At 41.6% G+C, this 18,581-nt stretch overlaps 1 long non-coding RNA gene across 1 annotated transcript in view; it reads left to right on the top strand.

Annotated features, from left to right (window-relative positions):
- The window catches only part of LOC117351191, a 62,492-nt gene extending 51,386 nt beyond the window's left edge, over nt 1-11,106 (top strand). Inside the window, exon 3 of the long non-coding RNA XR_004537349.1 lies at nt 10,965-11,106. This is a non-coding gene — a long non-coding RNA (uncharacterized LOC117351191). The remainder of the gene's footprint in view (nt 1-10,964) is intronic.
- The last annotated feature ends 7,475 nt before the right edge of the window (nt 11,107-18,581 follow it).

Genomic DNA, 18,581 nt, shown 5'->3' with positions numbered 1-18,581 from the left:
TAACAAACAAGTATTGATTGTTTTAAAGCTCAATAATTAACCCCCTCTTTTACTAAGCTGCAATGGAGGTTTCTTGCAGCTTTGGCGCCAAATGCTCCGATGCTGCATCGACACTCAAAGAAATTCTTCGAGCATCAGAGCATTTAGCACTCTGGGCTGTAGTAGAAACCGCTACCACGGCTTAGTAAATGAGGGCCTAAATTTGTTATCATTCTGTTAGATTTATTCTGTTTATCTAAGCATAGAAACCTGATGGCAGATAAAGGCCGAATGACCCATCCAGTCAGCCCATACACAGTGACCATTATCTCTTCCTCTTTCTTGAAATCAGACACAGTCTCTGTCTCCCGGGAGACTGTTCCACACATCTATCACCCTTTCTGTAAAGAAGTATTTCCTTAGATTACTCCTCTTAACTTCATCCTATGCCCTCTCATTCCAGAGCTACCTTTCAATTGAAAGAGGCTCGACTCATGCACATTTACACCACATAGGGATTCTCCACATATCTCCCCTCTCCTGCCTTTTCTCCAAAGTATACAGATTGACCACCGACCATTTTAGTAGCCTTCTTCTGGACCGACTCCATCCTTTTTATATCTTTTTGGAAGGTGCGGCCTCCAGAATTGTACACAATACTCTAAATGAGGTCTTATCAGAGTCTGTTATCTGTTATATTTATTGAAGACAAGTTGGCAAAAGGGCAGCAAATACACTTCAAATATAACAAGTATAGCCTCAAATAATATAATATTCAAAACTAATAATTTTAAAATGAATCCCCCCTCCCCAGGAACTACAGTGTTGCTGGCAATAACATCTCTTCGTTGCATCCAATTTCTGGGCCTTAATTCCTTTGCAATAGACTCCCACCGGGCACATATTTATAGACTACCTCCATAATGACAAAGGAATGAGATCATACCAAATAGATACAATTTTCACTATGCACGAGTAATAATCTGGTTAAAATTTATGATGAGAACTAGGAAATTGTCACAGGAACACACACATCAAACCCAAAGACTCACTATACTTGAGCCTGTTAACATTACCACTATTAGGATTAATTATTTTTAGAGTCCCTGTTTGAATGAACTTACAATCTAATCAATCATGACAGACAAACAGGATGCCAGGGTAGGGGTTACAGCTGGCTAGGGTGATGAGCAGAGGGCAGTTGGGAGTAGGGTTTTCAGCCTACTTTTGATCAAGGGATGGGGCATGACACAAGAATTCAGGTAGTCTATTCCAGGCATACAGGACAGTGAGATGAAAGGAAAGAAGACTGGAATTGGAGGAAAAGGATACAGATAAAAACAACTTATTGGAGTTCTTGGGAAGGCGTATAAGAAGAGACAAGAGACAGGGGTTGCAGAGTGAACAAACTTATAGGTTAATAATAGGAGTTTGAACTGTATGTGAAGGCGGATAAGGAGCCAGTGAAGTGATTTGAGGAGTGGGGTAACATGAGTGTTGGCAGAACGTAAGTCATGCAGCAGCATTTTTGCACATGGAAAAATGCTTGAGTTCTTGAATAAATTCATGTAACCACAATGAAAACCCTTATACCCATGTTAAAAATCAGTTATTTTGGTTTGGACTGCAGATTTCTAATAAAAAAATAATAATTTCTTTTGATTACCCTGCACAGTCAAACATTTTCTTCTCCATATGGTTTGGCTTCTGTGACTCATAGGACACACACAGTTTGAGAGTCACACTGGAGGAATAATACGGTATGCTTGCAAGAGAGGAAACCTCCTGAGGCTGCAGGCCATTTGATGGTATCTTTAACCAAGACAAACAAGCAGTCCAGATTTGGTGAGATGAGATGTTGAGTTTTGGGGGCTGGATAATAAATACAGAGCCTGTATGCATGAAGGCAGCATTGATAATTGCAAATCGCAAGCCATTCTTAATTATTTATTGAAGATATAATTGAAAAAAAGGTAATGCACAAATAAAATGAAATTCAAAGGATGGCAATTATAATTGCAGGCTGTCACACGAGCCTCATTGTTTCATGGCTCGACTATCTTAGCAAATTGATGGCCATGGCAAACCTCTTCCCTTGCACTTCAAGTCACTTTCAATTCCCTCCCGTTTGAGGCCCGGTGCTAAATTTTTATCCGCTTGTATCCATGTCTTTGCATGACAGCCCAGTGGCTCAAGACCTGCATTTGATTCTCAAGGTTAAAAGGCTATGGAGACAGCTTTCGCAGCACCTGTTGGGGAAGAACTCTTGCTCTTCACTCAATGGCAACTTAGGGTTCACAGTGGTTGAGTTCTTGAAGGAACTATAGTTTGTGGCTCATAAGCCACTGTGTCTACAGGAGGACTAAAGTGAAAAGAATGCCAGAATTGACAGGAAAGATCAATCCCAGGAGCCTTCATAAAAAAAATCTTAAATTTGTTGTAGGAGCTTATTGCACAATACTGGAGCACACGAAAATCAATTGATGGTGATTTATTAACTACTTTTATGACGAGAGTCACCCACAGCAATGTACAGCTTGACATAAAACCTACAATTTTGTTGATAGCATTCTAGTAAAATAACCAAATATTGTACAAGCATAAATACAATCAAACTTGAGGAAACCGCAATCTAGAAATAGGACTAAATGACAGTATCAGAAATATAAACTTTAACAGCACTGTAAAACAATCATAGAACAGAAACATGACAAATGTCAGCAGAAAGAGCTTGAAAAACTCTCAAAATAAGCAAAAAAAATGTTTAAACAAATTTCAACACAATTAAGTAAGAATCTTATTATCAGAGAAAAGCTCTTATTTCACACTCGCCATGTCTCTTCACTAGTCCGATGTTTTTAAATATATTTTTTCCATATTCATAAAATAACAAACAGTGCTTGATATTAGTTTCTTTGTAACAATGTAATTAATTCTTGGGGCAGGGGCAGAACTCACAGGAACTGGACGGGGAAGGCGATAGATTCCACGGGGACAAATTTGTCCCCATGTCTTCTCTAGCAGATATTAAATAAAATAGGTCGCAATATCCTACAGTTCGGTGTCCAAGCTGAACAGAACAGATTGTCATCTGTCTAATAAATAAGATTTCAACCATGTAAATACCCTGTTTCTATTATTATTAAACTACACTTTCGACCTGGTTTACAGCACAGTACAACTAATCATGAAAAACCAATGGAACCTATTAAGAGAAATACTAATGTTATCATAGGCACCAGGTTCTAGAGCAAAAAAGCGGATAGCCCACAAAAAGCACTTCAACACCGCTTCTTCAAAAGGAGGAAAAAGCCTCAGATCCCCCCCCCCTCCACCAAACCGATAACTCAGGTTGTAAACAGGTGGAGATTAACCGGGGTATGGCATAAAAAACCTCCTCAATAATATTTCAATAAAGAAAAAGCCTTGTGCAATGCAAGTGGATAAGAATCCGCTTTAAGTTAGAACCACTGGTATCTGAAAATAACTCAGAGAGCAAAATCCCACTAAACAGATAGAGAGACATGCCGCACATCGACAATGGCCAGCGTTTCGCCAATCATAAGCTGCCTCAGGATGTAAGGCGGTGGTCAAACCTACAAGACACAAAAATATAAATATTCAGATACTTAACGTCTGTAGGACAGCCGCTCAAGCCCCTCTTCTTGCCGTGAAAAAACGCTCCGACGTACTCTCAAGTCAGCTCCAGGATTAAACATGGCGGCTCCTCAAACACAGAGAGTGGAAAATGTCCCGCCTCTTAAATCCATCAGTTGCAGTCACGTGAAACAAAACAGAACAGGATTGGATGAAAACAAGTGTCTTATGGTTTCAAAATAGAAAGACACAAAAAAGTGAAAATCATATATTTGTGTTTATTTATATGATATCCTTCAGTTTTAAGTATAATCCCCCAGATTCCTCAATTAACAGAATATTTCTAAATTGTATCATAGTACATGATGCCATTCGGTTCTAGAGTTCAGCCCTTTAGGTTCCTTGGTATCCAGAATGTAAATCCAAAATAATTCTCTTTGCAAAAGCAGACGTTGACGATTACAGTGACTCATAGGAACGTGATCTACTATACAGCATCGCAAATCTTCAAAATTGGGATTAAACTCTTGACAATGAGCAATGATCGGAGCCTGCAGCTTGCCAGTATGTAGACAGCTTTTATGTTCCGTCATACGTGTTTTAAAGGGGCGTAATGTTTGGCCATATAAATCTTCTGGCATGGGCATATTATGAGATATATTACATGGTCAGTGAGACAGGTGGTGTGAAAGCGAATAAAGTGCATTTTACCTGTTGCCGGATGCATAAAATGACCTGTTAAATCTAATGTTAAAGTACAAATTTGGCACATTTGACATCTGGAATGACTGCCTACAGAATGCACAACTGTCCGAAGGGCTTAATAATTATTTAAGGTTCTTTTGTCTGGAATAGGCCATGTGAAGGTGGCAAGCAGAAAATGCAGGGTCTCGACCTAAAATGACCCAGTGACAGCGTAGGGATCTAACAACTCGTTTTATGAATGGCGAGAACTCTAATACACAAGTGATTGTTTGCATATCTGGAGATCGAACTTTAGGTAGTAACAATACCCTGTTTCTGCCAGCCTTATAAACACAATTATAATCCACAGCGTCTAAGGTTGCTGAGAAATCCAGCAATACTAGGATCAAGACAGATGCCGTCATGATTTCTGCGGAGATCATCAAAAAGGAACACAGATCTAAAGCCAGGTTGACATGTAGGAGAGCCATGGCCTCGTGGTTACAGCTGCTGTCTCAACATCCTGAGGTTGTGAGTTTGATCCCAGCCTGCTCCAAGTCACTCGATCCCTCCATTGCCCCAGGTACCACTATTAGATTGTGAGCCTGCTGGGACATAGATGACGGTCCATCCAGTCTGCCCCACCTGATTCAATCTAAAACTTTGTTGCTTCAAGAGTGCCAGATTACTATTCAGTGGGCGAATCGCTTCATGAAAAACCAGTTGCTTTTATTTAGTTGAGTTGAATGCAAACTGTGAGAGTTACAAGCAATCAACCTCATTGCAAACTGGATGGCAAATGAGGTATTGCATTTACTGTAAGTGGAGAAGAGACCAGTGTATACTCCATCTACTAGAGCTGTCTTCTTAAACCCAGCAGTGCTGCCAACAAGCAAGTTGGTTATCCAATGCACAAGCCACTGCTACAATTCAGAATACAAATATTTCTTCCTTAGAAGCTTAGGAAAGGTTGAAAATCTTTGCTGAAGAATGTGGAAAGAATTTAACCTAGCCAAGTTATTTTCAGCCTAAAGTCTTATCAGATGTTTAGCAGTAAATTCATCATGCACTAGAAGATTGTAATCAGAAATATGCCGCAGCTCTCTGGAATCCAAACTCCTCCTTTGGCTTCTTTTCCAGGAACAAGAGGCCCTCTTTCGGCTTTTCCAATGCAGGTAGGAAGTTATACAGAGACTAGACGAGGAGAAATAGCTGCACATTTTGTTTCATCAGTAAAAATCCAGCTCTGCAGGTCTTAACGATAGAGGCAGACTAACTTTAAGACATGGTTCAGTGAGCCCTGTAAATAAGACACAGCCATATCAGGCAGGCAAGCCGGCTCACCTTGCAGGTAGTGATGGAATTTGCGTGTTTAAAAAAAATAAAAGCGTGGAAACTTTTTGAAGATCCTTCGTATATACATTCTCTGGCAACAAGTTTCAGAGCTTAACTATTCTTTGAGAAAAAAAAAAATATATATTTTCTCTTGTTTTAAAAGTATTCCCATGTAATTTCATTCAGTGTCCCCTGGTTTTTGTACTTTTTGAAAGGGTGGAAAATCTATTCAGAATTTTGTAAACGTCCTCGCTGAAGTGCCCCAACTTCTTTGGTCTATCCTATATTTTGCACTGTTCCTCTGGTGTTGTATTGCATGCAGAGTCTGGCATCTTAGAGTTCTGTTTGTGTTTCTTAGGACTTTGAGTTTGTGGTCCTGTATTTGAATAGGGTTTATCTGTCGAATGTCATGGCCCAAAGTAGGAATATATTTGTTGGCTCTCCTTCATCCCTTTTGGACCCAAAATGGTCTTCACTTAAAAATTAACGGGCCACTGTAATAGAACAGGGTCTACTCTTCAATGATTTCAATCTTACACCATTCATTACTTTCTCTTACCCGTTCCCCAGGGCTCTGTCCTGGCTCCTATACTCTTCACTATTTTTCTTCAGTCTCTCCGTTTCATTTTAATTCTATATGCAGATGATATTTGGCTTCTTCTTCTCTCACACACCATCTAGTTATTCATCTGTATCTGCTAAGCTGGATTAAATGATTACTTGGCTTACATTAAAAAAACTGAAAATTAATTCTCAGAAAACTGCAGTAAAACTTTTCTTTTCAAATATCTCACTTCCAAATCCACCAAACTTTAGTATGAAGGGAACCATCTTATCCAGTGTATCACAAACTGTGTGCCCTGATACACCAGGGAGGAGGAGGAAGAGAAGCGCCAGTGTATTGCCTACAGAACATGCCTCTCGTGGTGAGGCATATCCTGTAGGCAGTCAACTGGCACCAGTGCCTCTTCCCTCCCTCACCCATCACGGATGTATAGACGTCAATGTGATGTCATCGCACTTCCGGATGCCCTTGAGCCGCAGCCATGTTTAGTCTGCCATGGCTTTGTAAAGCTTGCGAGTCACTGATATGATCATTCACAACAAAAACTAAGATCTTAAGAGTTGTGATAGCTAACACCTTATCCTTTCATTCCCATATTTCAAAGGTGGTTTCTTTTTTAGTTCTTCGTCAGATTCACTTCATTCATATTCTTATACACTCTTTAGTTCTTTCAAAGCTGGATTACTGTAATTCCATTCTTGTTCAAAACACTGTCGTTCGGTTACTCTACCACTGTTCTAAATTTGACCATGTTACACATCTTTTAAAAGCTGAGCACGCCCTTCCTGTTTCTTATTGGATTCCATTTAAATATAATATCCTCTGTTTTCAAATGCTATCCAGCGGTCTCCCATTCTTCCTATTTGGTTACTTAATCCAATACACCCCATATACTTACAAATTGTGGAAGCTGCGTACCATAAAATTATATTTTGAGTTTCCAGCCTTTAAATTTTTAGTTCAGTCGTTACTTCTAAGTCTTCTTGACTATTGTAACAGTGTCTATTTGACATATACCATGAAAGAGATGGCTAGGCTTAGACTGATTCAAAATATGGGGGTCAAATTAATTTATGGTCTAAAGAAATATGATCACGTGACTCCTTTCTACCGTGAGTTGCATTGGCTTCCTGTAGAGGTGCGTGTTTTGTTTAAGCTGGGTTGTCTTTGTTACAAAGTTGCGTATGGTATTGCTCCAAACTATGTGCTCGATAGATTTCTCATAGCATCCCATAAACATAGGAGAGAATCACACGCATTGCTTAATTTTCCTTCTGCTCAAGGTTGTACGAGCAAGAAATCCTTGGAACATACACTAGCATTTCCATGACAGGGAATTTAGGCCACTGTTGCGTAGTGCTTGCTCTTACAAGCACTTTAGAACTCAACTGAAAACTCATCTTTTTTCAAAATATTTGGCGAACTAATTTAAATCATCCTTAGGTTATGTTATTTTTAATCTTTTGTTTACCGCATTGAACTTACGGTATGTTATGACTGTTCCTTCTTTCAAGGAAATTCCTCTCTCCATCATGGAACTCTCTTCCCCTATATCTCTGCACTGAAAGCTCTTTTAAGAATCTATTTCTCACAGGCATAAAAAATATAGCTTTCAATAAGCAAGACCGTTACTGGATGAGAATATTTTATCCAAACCCTCTTTGCCCTTTCCTTTCAATTTAATGTAATCTTGCCTTATTCTTTCTACCTATATGTTTCAGTGATGTTTGTAATATTATTGTCAGTTTACAAGTATTTGTGGTTTTATCCCTTAACCCCTATATTACTGTAAACCGCTTAGATTTTAACTTCGGTTTTCTATCGGCGGTATATCAAATAAATTGAACTTGAACTCATCCACCTTCAGATCATACATACAGCCCGAAGTTATAATGCCATTGTACAGGTCCTTGGTGAGACCTCATCTGGAATATTGTGTTCAGTTTTGGAGGCCACATTATCAAATGGAGTCGGTTCAGCGAATGGCCACTAGGATGGTTCTCAGGCCTCAAGGATTTACCATATGAAGAACGTCTAGGTAAGTTGCAGCTATACTCTCTCGAGGAACGCAGAGAGAGGGGAGACATGATAGAGAAGTTCAAATATGTTACTGGCCGTATTGCAGTGGAAGAAGACATCTTTTTCCTTACAGGACCTATGGCGACAAGAGGGCATCCGTTAAAAATCAAGGGTGGGAGATTTCATGGTGACACTTCACCGAAAAGGTGGTTGATCGTTGGAATAATCTTCCACTTCAGGTAATTGAGGCCAACAACATGCTTGATTTTAAGAAAAAATGGGATAAGCACGTGGGTTCACTTTGAGGAAGTGCTTAGGGGAGAGGGTTCTTAGAGTGGGCAGACTTGTTGGACCGATGGCCCTTTTCTGCTGTCATATTCTATGTTTCATGTGGCCACTGTCTGATTAGCTACCATCTTCTGTTCAGCAATTCATTTATAATATCCTTAATGATTACGCACAACTGTATTGCAAATATATGCATTTCACAATTCTCATAAGATTGGTCTAGAAATTTCAGCCCATCTGCATATCCAGGTACTAGTAATTCCCACTCCCTTAAGAAATATTTGAAGTGCTATCATCTGAAGTTTCACTCATAGTCGTCTTCAGCAAGTACATAAAGAAAGTCCCATTTTAAAATGCAGACAGATATGAGTATTTCAGGCCTAAAAATATTCTTTCTGCAGATCTAAGGTTTTATTTGAATGCTGCAATTTGTTTTTTTAACCCAGCAGTTTCCACCTGGGTTTTTGAGCTCTCATCTGTGATGCGATTGCAACCACCCAGCAGCTTTTTCCTCTCCTAACTTATCTAGCTCAGCCATTGCAGAGATTGTCCTCATTTAAGGGACAAGCACCAGAGCTACTTCCAAAAGCTTGCAACCACTAGGTGTTGCTGTTGCATAATGACTGGGGCTCTTTCCTGTAAAAGGCAGTAAGTGCAGCTTTCACCGTGTCCCCAACCAGCCCGGGAATCAAACCCTCATGTTCACAGTGGCAGTAGATAGCACTGCTTCTAAAGATTGGTAATTTCTTGCCCAATTTTTGCTGAACACATATGGACTTTTTTCATGAAATTCATTTATTAATATAAAAAACCCCTTCCCTTTCTTTACATGGCAATTGCTAGAACATCTAATTGTTCCAAATTCAAGCAATGCAGCTTCTGCCACTGTGACTGAGCACCTCTCAAAACAAATATCAATCCATAACGTACGCCAGGGTCTCTTTCCATGCTTAGTTACAGTTAATTTGATATACCGCTTTTCTTAGTAATTGTTGTCAAATCAAGGCGGTTAAAGTTAAAAGCAATGGGTTCAAAATAATAAAAACTAAAAAAAACAAAAACCCGGACAGGGGGAAATAATACAGGCAAACTTCCCTATCTGTCCAAAAGGCTCACAATCTAACTAAAACAGCTGAATAAACATTTATTAACACACTAAAGGTATAACAGGATAGAAAACCCCATTCATAATCAGCTTCAGCCTTAGAGCAAGGAAGGCAGCGTGCTATTTCTTCTTCTGTTTACTCCTAGCTTTCCTTCCAGATGAAGTTCAACATGGAGAAATGCAAAGTAATGCATTTAGGCAGTAAGAATAAGGAACACGAGTATAGAATGTCAGGAGCAACTCTTGGTAAGAGCGAACAAGAAAGGGACCTGGGTGTACTGATAGATAGGACCCTGAAGCCGTCGGCACAATGTGCGGCAGCGGCAAAGAAAGCGAACAGAATGTTAGGAATGATAAAGAAAGGAATCATGAGCAGATCGGAGAAAGTCATAATGCCGCTTTATAGAGCAATGGTCAGACCACACTTGGAATACTGTGTCCAACATTGGTCTCCCAAACTAAAGAGGGATATAAAACTGCTGGAGAGGGTGCAGAGACGAGCAACGAAGCTAATAAGAGGTATGGAGAACTTGGAATATGAGGAACGACTCAAGAAACTAGGACTGTTCTCCCTTGAGAAGAGGAGGCTGCGAGGGGACATGATAGAGACGTTCAAAATACTGAAAGACATCGATAAAATAGAGCAGAAAAACAAATTATTTACACTGTCCAACGTGACACGGACAAGAGGACATGGTTTAAAGCTAAGGGGGGACAAGTCCAGGACAAATGTCAGGAGGTTCTGCTTTACGCAGCGAGTGGTGAACGCCTGGAATGCTCTTCCACAGGAGGTTATTAAGGAATCCACTGTGCTAGGATTCAAAGGCAAATTAGATGCACATCTCCTTATGAGAGGCATAGAGGGATATGGGTGGTAAAACTACATCAGGTGTATACCTGACTGGGCCTCCGTGTGTGCGGATCGCCGGACTCGATGGACCATGGGTCTGATCCGGAGATGGCAGTTCTTATGTTCTTCCTTCACTTTGTTCCGTACTAGGCCAACGAGTCTTGCACTTTGTCACTGCTGGGCAGCTATTGGTTATAAGAAAAAAATGTGTCACTTCTGGATAACGACTGCTGCTGGAGGGAAAATAACATAAAAGCCAACATAACTTTTGCGTAGGACTAACTTAATATTTTGACACCCACCAGACAGTACTTAAAGATCTGGGATTCCTGTTGCATCATAAACCATAAAATTATGGTGCTTGTCATCCCTCTGATGACTCAGCCACCCCCTTACCTTTCTCTTGAGGCTGTCATTGGAATGGTTTTTGTTTCACTTGTATATTCTGATGTCATTTTTTTCTCATTTCTGATCTGAACATATTGCCTTCCAAAGCTAATCATTAAAAAAAGTATCATCATATCTTTTTTATGTATTACCAGGAAATAAATGGAACTTGTTATTCAGAGAAAATACAATGCTATGGAACCTGTTGGATCAAGACAAAGACCACATTGTCCTTGGTACACAAGGTATATTTTATGCATAGTCAATCTGTTTTTAAGTTCAATCTTTTTATTGAGTTATTTATAAAAAGGCAGTAAGTAAACAACATCAAAAGATATACACATATCAAGGTAGATGAAGGAACTGTCAGGAAACAATTGAATTGATCAAATAAACTGTAAATAATGTCAGTGGGTTTCCAAATATTATTGTGATTAGGAGTCATCTGTCCGTGGTTCAATTTATCTGCAGCATGTTGTTTTCCTATACAAATCTTGTCAAAGTCTAATAACTCCTAAAAAATCAATGGTAGTGTCTGGAAACATCTTCCTGAAATTCAACTTTGACCTTTAAGTTTGGACCTCGTCCCTTACAATTTTTACCCTAGGGGAAAATAGACTTCAAGGGCTCGCAGCTGCCGCTTTTTAGAACAGGTCAGCCACTCGCGAGCTTTCATTAGTCAAAAAACCCTTAATTTAAGCATATCCATTTTTGAATCGTCACTCATACTTAGCTTTGTATCTAAGCTGAATAATAGTGTTCTAGGGCAATGTTAAATCTTAATTTGCTTAACGGAGCATCCCTGTTTCACTCTGCTTAGAGCTTCTTCAGGAGAATATTTGCCCAATCGGAACAGCGTGTCTAATTATGTTCTTTAAAGTAAAATGTCAATTCAAACTTGTCTAGAGGAGTTTGAATTGACAGAGATCTCTCCGCAGTCAGCTTCAAGCACATAACTGAGGTAAGGAATCTCTCCCATTACCTTTCTTCTGTATTCAACATGGCGCCTTTGACTTTCCTATGAGATATGGCTTTGCATTCAAGCAACGGGTCATATTTGATAAACTCAAAAAGATAGAGCAGAGGTAGCCTGAAGATAGTCTTGAGGCAATTGTTTTGTTAAATGATTTAAATACAATTCCAAGGATAATGCATTACAATTGTAGCTCAATAAATCATTTAAACAAAAAATTGACTTAAGTCTAATTTTTTCAGGTTTATTAAACATTTAATATACTGCTAAATGCAGGGACGCTCAAAGTGGTTTACATTTAGAGAAAAGGACACCATTAATCATAAGTAAAAACCAGAAAGAGGAGGGGGGAAAAAACATACAAACAATTATTGAAGTCAATCTGGTGGACTGAAAACAAGTTTGTACCTCTGCAACCAAATTGACTGAAGCTCATAGAAAAAAAACAGTCTGCTGGACTCCAAAGATCGAGAGATTATGGCAAAAGTCAACTTTAAAAAATGGTGTTTGGAGCAGGGGTTATAGAGAAGGCAGTAGAACAATGAACTAAAAATCAGAGAAGCAGCTAGATTCATAGTGAGCTAAACGTGACACTGGAGAGAGTAAGGGATGACTATAGAAGAAAGAGGCGGGGGGGGGGGAGGGGGGCCTGAATGCAAAGTTTTGCGAGTGAGACAGAGAACTTTAAAGACTGGATGAAATTGAACTGGGGGCCAATGTCATTTTAAGAGTAACGGCGAGGCATGGTCAAATCTTTGGGACCTAGTGATCAGTCGTGCTGTTGAATTCTGGACAATTTGAAATCTTAAAAGGGAAGTTTTAGCAAAAACGAAATAGATTTTTATTTTCCAGAAATCGAGGCAATTATGAATAGCTTGAAGTTTCCTTAGAGTAAGGAAACCAATTTTATGACCCAACATATATGTGCATCAAACAATAATTGAGTCAACAATAATGCTAAGGTAGCAAAAGAACTGGTAGTTGGAATGAACAGGAATAAGGGATGAAGGAGGATGGAAGCAGGATTTAAAACAAGTTTGTGAGAGGCTAACCCGGGGGGGGGGGGGGGGCAAACTTTTTGACTTGCGGGCCACAATGAGTTCTTAAATTTGACAGAGGGGCTGAATCAAGAGCATCTTTCTATCCCTCCCATCCCCCTGTGCAGCAGAACCCTTGAGCACCTGCCCCCGCCGTGCAGCCGAACCCCCGCTGACCCTCCATCCTTCCCTCCCTTCCAAACCCCGCCGACTGCGAACCCTACATAGCAGAGCAGGGTAGCGTCGAGCCGGCAGCACTCTAAACAGGCTGCTTCGCAACCTTCTCTCATCGAGGCCTTCTGTGTACTGCGTTACTGATGGGAGGGGAGATAGGGGTTTTGTTGATCCTTGCTCTGTATTATTTGTATTTATAAAATGACAATTGTACAGAATATTGTTTCTTTTTAGACTTTAATCAAATATGTTCAATATAAAATTGTAACTATTTGAGGCTTGTGCAGATGGGATCAGATGGTGCGGGGACAGGGCCGGGACCAAGCTCGCAGGGATGGGGCAGGAACAGAAACAAATTTTTGCCTCATGTCATTCCTTAGATTCAGTGTGCTCTCAGTCTCCACCTGCTGGCAGAGGAGCATAAACCCAGTCTGTGCCAGTCTGTTGGAATGCTTAAGAATGAAGCTATTAGCTATTCTGCACAGACACAGGCACTAAAAACTGAGCTCTTCCTTCTGCAGTAGGATTTCATATCTGTTTTGTCTCCTTACTTCAATCATAAGGACCTGAAACTTTTTTCTGGCTTTCATGATGTTGAGGGGAGGTTCTGGGCATTAGAACCCAGCATGTGCCTGCAACTGTGCCCCAGTAATGGAACTGCAAAAAATGAATGCACAGCACAGCATCCCAGCACTTGCACAGATGTATGCGGATGCAATCTAATGCGTGCACTTTTTTGTACAATGCAGGGTTTGAACCCACAACCTTAGAGTCCTGAGGCTGTAGCTCTAACCACTGCACCGCACTCTCCTCCAATACAATATCAGATATGAGCCAAGTATAGAACAATGAAGCCATTGTGACATCATTGATGAAGTTGGCTCTTAGGCATTGGTGGAATGAGGCATTATGACATCACAATACCAGCTCTGCTCATCAGAGGCTGAAACCTTTCACACTATTTATTTATTCAAATTTCTATACTGTTCTCCCAGGGGAGCTCAGAATGGTTTACATGGATTTATTCAGGTACTCAAGCATTTTTCCCTGTCTGTCCCAGTGGGCTTAGAATCTAATGTACCTGGGGCAATGGGGGGATTAAGTGACTTGCCCAGGGTCACAAGGAGCAGTGTGGGTTTATTAAATTATTGAACAAAGTGTTTTGATAAGAGGATGGAAAATAGAAAAAAAAAACCACAAAAGGAGGGCAATGAAGAATTCAAATGCTATTCTGACCGGGAAGAGGACGAGAAAGGGATGGAGAAGATGAACAGAGGCAGCAGAAGAGAAAAAACAGAAGATGTTGAGATTTCTATGGTTCAAAACTATTTTTCCACAAAGAGACCCTAAGGTGGAACTATTATAAAGCTTTTGACATGTGCCAAACCCATTTTACACGTAGAAAGGGGCTTTCAGAAAACTGTATGACCGTGCAATGGAAAGCAATCTGCACGTACACACTCTGGAAGGCGTCATTTAAGGGGAGAAGAAACGGAGCTGCAACGTATGTGTGTATTTGAGGAAAATTGTGTGCATACTTGCACAACTTTACAGCTTTTTGGGAGACAGTTGTAAATTAGTTTGTGAGCTCTTGAGCTGGACTTTATATAAAGGCAGTTAGGTACCTGTGTTATCGTTGTCTATTAATTTACAGCAGATGCATGCAGCGACTGCACAACGGCTGGCCCACAAGCCTTCCCTCGACGTCAATTCTAACGTTGGAGAGGAAATTGCAGGCCAGTCAATCGCTGCCTGGCTGGCCCAGAACTTCCTCTCCCTGGCCCTTCCTTGCGGCAGCTTCAGCAGGGAGCAACGATCGACTCACGTTGCCTTAGCGATCGACCGATCGATCGCGATCGATGTTTGGGGCACTCCTGATCTCGATACACTACATGAGCCAGCTCACCTTTATCCACGTGTTTATTCACACCTCAAAAAAATGTAGTAAATTGGTGAGGGAAGACTTCCCTTGGCTGAATTTATGTTGACTCTGTCGTATTAAACCATGTTTTTGTGAGAATTCAGTAATTTACCCTCTCTTTTACGAACACAAAGCGGCGGTAATCGGAATTCTATGAACGTCGCTGCTAGCGCTAAAATCCACGCTATGTGTTCGTAAAAGAGAAGGTTAATTCTTTCTAACAGTTTATATCATTTTGCCCAGCACTGATGCCAGGCTCACCTGGACCACCCCTGAATTTTTTTTTTTAACTAGACATTACACTGACCACCTTCCAATCAGAGGAGATGGCAACAGCACTTAGCATAGCTAGGACTAAGAAGTCTATAGTGTGCTATTGAAACAGATGCAGGAAAAGCCCCTGCTCGCCCTGGGGTTGGTAGCATGGACTGTTGCTACTATTTGGGTTTCTGCTAGGTACTGGGCCAGATGGACCATTGGTCTGACCCAGTATGGCTGTTCTTATGTTCTGATATCATTTCTGGCACAAGTAGATTTGTATATCCTCCCTAGTAATGTCTAAAGCAAAGAATTCATTAGTCTTTCCATTATGGCTTTGCCCTCCCTGAGTGTCCCTTTTACTCCTTGACGATCTAATGGTCCCACTGATTAATTTCTCATAGTCTGATATACCTGAAAAAGTTTTTACTATGAGTTTTTGCCTCCACAGCATGTTTCTTTGCAAAATCTCTTTAGCCTTCTTGCCAGCGCTAATCCTTCCACTCCCCCAACAGAAACCCTTATGGCAGATCATCATGTCACAAGCATTGTGTAATATCTACCCAAACCATCCCCTCCCCATGGCTATGATTGTTCTTTAAAAAATATTAGCAAAGAACGGTGGGGGGTTGGAGTCTGGAAAACATACAATGAATCGTCCTCATAAACATCCTGTTTAGTAATATTTGGTTAAAGCCACAAGACCTTATAAAATAAGACAGAAGATGAATTCAGGGAAAGTAATAGAGAAGGAGACTAAACAATAAATCTTTTAAATGTTTCTTCAAAAGTGCAGACACGCAGAGGCATTCCAGACCCTCAGTACTGCCAGCGAGTCTCTTGAATTCCACTTTTCTGATCTCCTGGCCACACAGAACCATAGGCAAATTAAGGCAGATAAAGGCCATATGGCCTGTCAAATCTGTCTAAAACTAGACACAGGGCAGTACCTCCTCTACCTGGATCTACTACTGAAAAGGGGTGAGCTATATCCAAATAAATATAGGCCATCATGACTGTAAAGAGAGAGAGTTAGCAGAACGAATTCCCAGCCCTGCCCAGACTCCACCACCAGTCTGCACTTCTGAGCAGAACTCATTTAGGGCTAGATTCACTAAGCCCATGGATCCGATCTGATCCGTGGGCTGTGTTCTCATGCAAATGAAGACGCTCAAAATCACACCCCCAACCGACTGTATGGATCGCTGAATAGCAATCCCGATGCATGCGCAGACCATTTGTAGATACAGAGCAGCAACCTTTTTTTTTTTACAGCGAGCCTATGGTTTTAACCTGCGGGCTCGCACTGCTGGGGAAGTCCTGGAGAGTCAGGGCAGAAGCAGGGGGGCAATCGGGGCAGAGAAAGCAGGAGAGTTGAGGGCAGAAAGCTGGAAAGTCGTGGCAGAGAGAGCAGGAGAGTCAGGGTAGAAGTAGGGCGGCAATCAGGGTGGAAGACAGGAGAGTCGGGGCAGAAGCAGGGCAGCAATCGGGGTGGAGAACAGGAGAGTCGGGGAATAGAGAGCAGGAGAGACAGGGCAGGAGAGTTGGGGGCAGAAAGAGCAGGAGAGTCAAGGTAGAGAGAGCAGGAGAGTTGGGGGTAGAAAGCTGGAAAGTCGGGGCAGAAAGAGCAGGAGAGTCGGGGCAGAAGCAGGGCAGCAATCGGGGTGAAGAACAGGAGAGTCGGGGTAGAAGCAGGGCGGCAATCGGGGCAGAGAGAGCAGGAGAGTTGGGGGCAGAGAGAACAGGAGAGTCAGGGCAGAGAAAGCAGGAGAGTTGGGGGCAGAAAGCTGGAAAGTCGGGGCAGAGAGATCAGGAGAGTCGGGGCAGAAGCAGGGCGGCAATTGGGGTGGAGAACAGGAGAGTCGGGGAAGAAGCAGGGCGGCAATCGGGGCAGAGAGCAGGAGAGCCAGGGGCAGAGAGAAGGAGATGCAGTCGGAAACGATGTGAGTGACTGGGCCCCAGCAGTCGCTTGTTTGTTGATCGGCCAGCCCACTCGGTGTTCCAGTTTTTTGTTAGTGAATCGCTGCCTGCCTACTTTACATGCCGTTTCCCCTCATTTGCATGCGCGGATCGGATTACCATGAGGTTAGTGAATCAGGTCGCAAAGTGGTCGGGGACTTGATCGGTGGGCTTAGTCAAAAACCATTGCTACACAGATAAGTCCTGCTGAAGATCAGGCCCTCAGTTTCTAAATTCTGGTTTTGCCTAGAACAGATGTTATTTTATGCTAATCCATCGTAAGCTGTAGGAGCTTATGTTAGTGGGAAAGGGAATTATTCTGGGTGAAAAACGAGCTTTAAATATTTCATGATTTGTTAGTAGATAGAAATGTTGATAGTTTAGTATTCATGAAAACAGTTCATCTTTAAATACTGGTTTTATGGCTGCCTCCGCTCAGTCTAAAGAAGGAAGAAGAGTTGGGGATGGAGATTATTTGTTAAAGTTTAGCAGCAACTCACTTAAGAACATAAGAACTGCCGCTGCTGGGTGAGACCAGTAGTCCATTGTGCCCAGCAGTCTGCTCACACAGCGGCCCTTTGGTCAAAGACCAGCGCCCTAACTGAGACTAACCCTACCTGCGTACATTCTGGTTCAGCAGGAACTTGTCTAACTTTGTCTTGAATCCCTGGAGGGTGTTTCCCCTATAACAGCCTCCAGAAGAGTGTTCCAGTTTTCTACCACTCTCTGGTTGAAGAAGAACTTCCTTACGTTTGTACGGAATCTATCCCCTTTCAATTTTAGAGAATGCCCACTCGTTCTCCCTACCTTGGAGAGGGTGAACAACCTGTCCTTATCTACTAAGTCTATTCCCTTCATTATCTTGAATGTTTTGATCATGTCCCCTCTCAGTCTCCTCTCTCACTGTACAACAGCTCCTCCAGCCCCTTAACCATTTTAGTCGCTCTTCTCTGGACTCTTTCGAGTAGTACTGTGTCCTTCTTCATGTACAGCAACCAGTGCTGGATGCAGTATTCCAGGTGAGGGCGTACCATGGCCCGGTATAGCGGTATGATGACCCTCTCCGATCTGTTCGTGATCCCCTTCTTAATCATTCCTAGCATTTTGTTCGCCACCGCCGCACATTGCGTGGACGGCTTCATTGACTTGTCGACCAGTACTCCCAAGTCTCTTTCCTGGGGGGTCTCTCCAAGTACTGCACCGGACATCCTGTAACATAGTAGATGACGGCAGATAAAGACCCGAATGGTCCATCCAGTCTGCCCAACCTGATTCAATTTAAATTGTATTTGTTTAATAATGCACTCTTGAGAGGTTCTCAGTTTCCTCTCTGGAAAATATCAGTTAAAAGTCCTCTCTCCCAGAAAGAATAAAAGGCCACAGGCACCAATTTCAATTGTAATTCAGATGGTATGGACTACCAACGCAGCTGAGCTCATGAAGGCTTACC

This window comes from Geotrypetes seraphini, chromosome 17 (genome assembly GCF_902459505.1).
Source record: "Geotrypetes seraphini chromosome 17, aGeoSer1.1, whole genome shotgun sequence".
Taxonomy (NCBI): domain Eukaryota; kingdom Metazoa; phylum Chordata; class Amphibia; order Gymnophiona; family Dermophiidae; genus Geotrypetes; species Geotrypetes seraphini.
The sequence above is the reverse complement of the archived record's forward strand: the minus strand, read 5'-3'. Positions and strand labels throughout refer to the sequence as shown.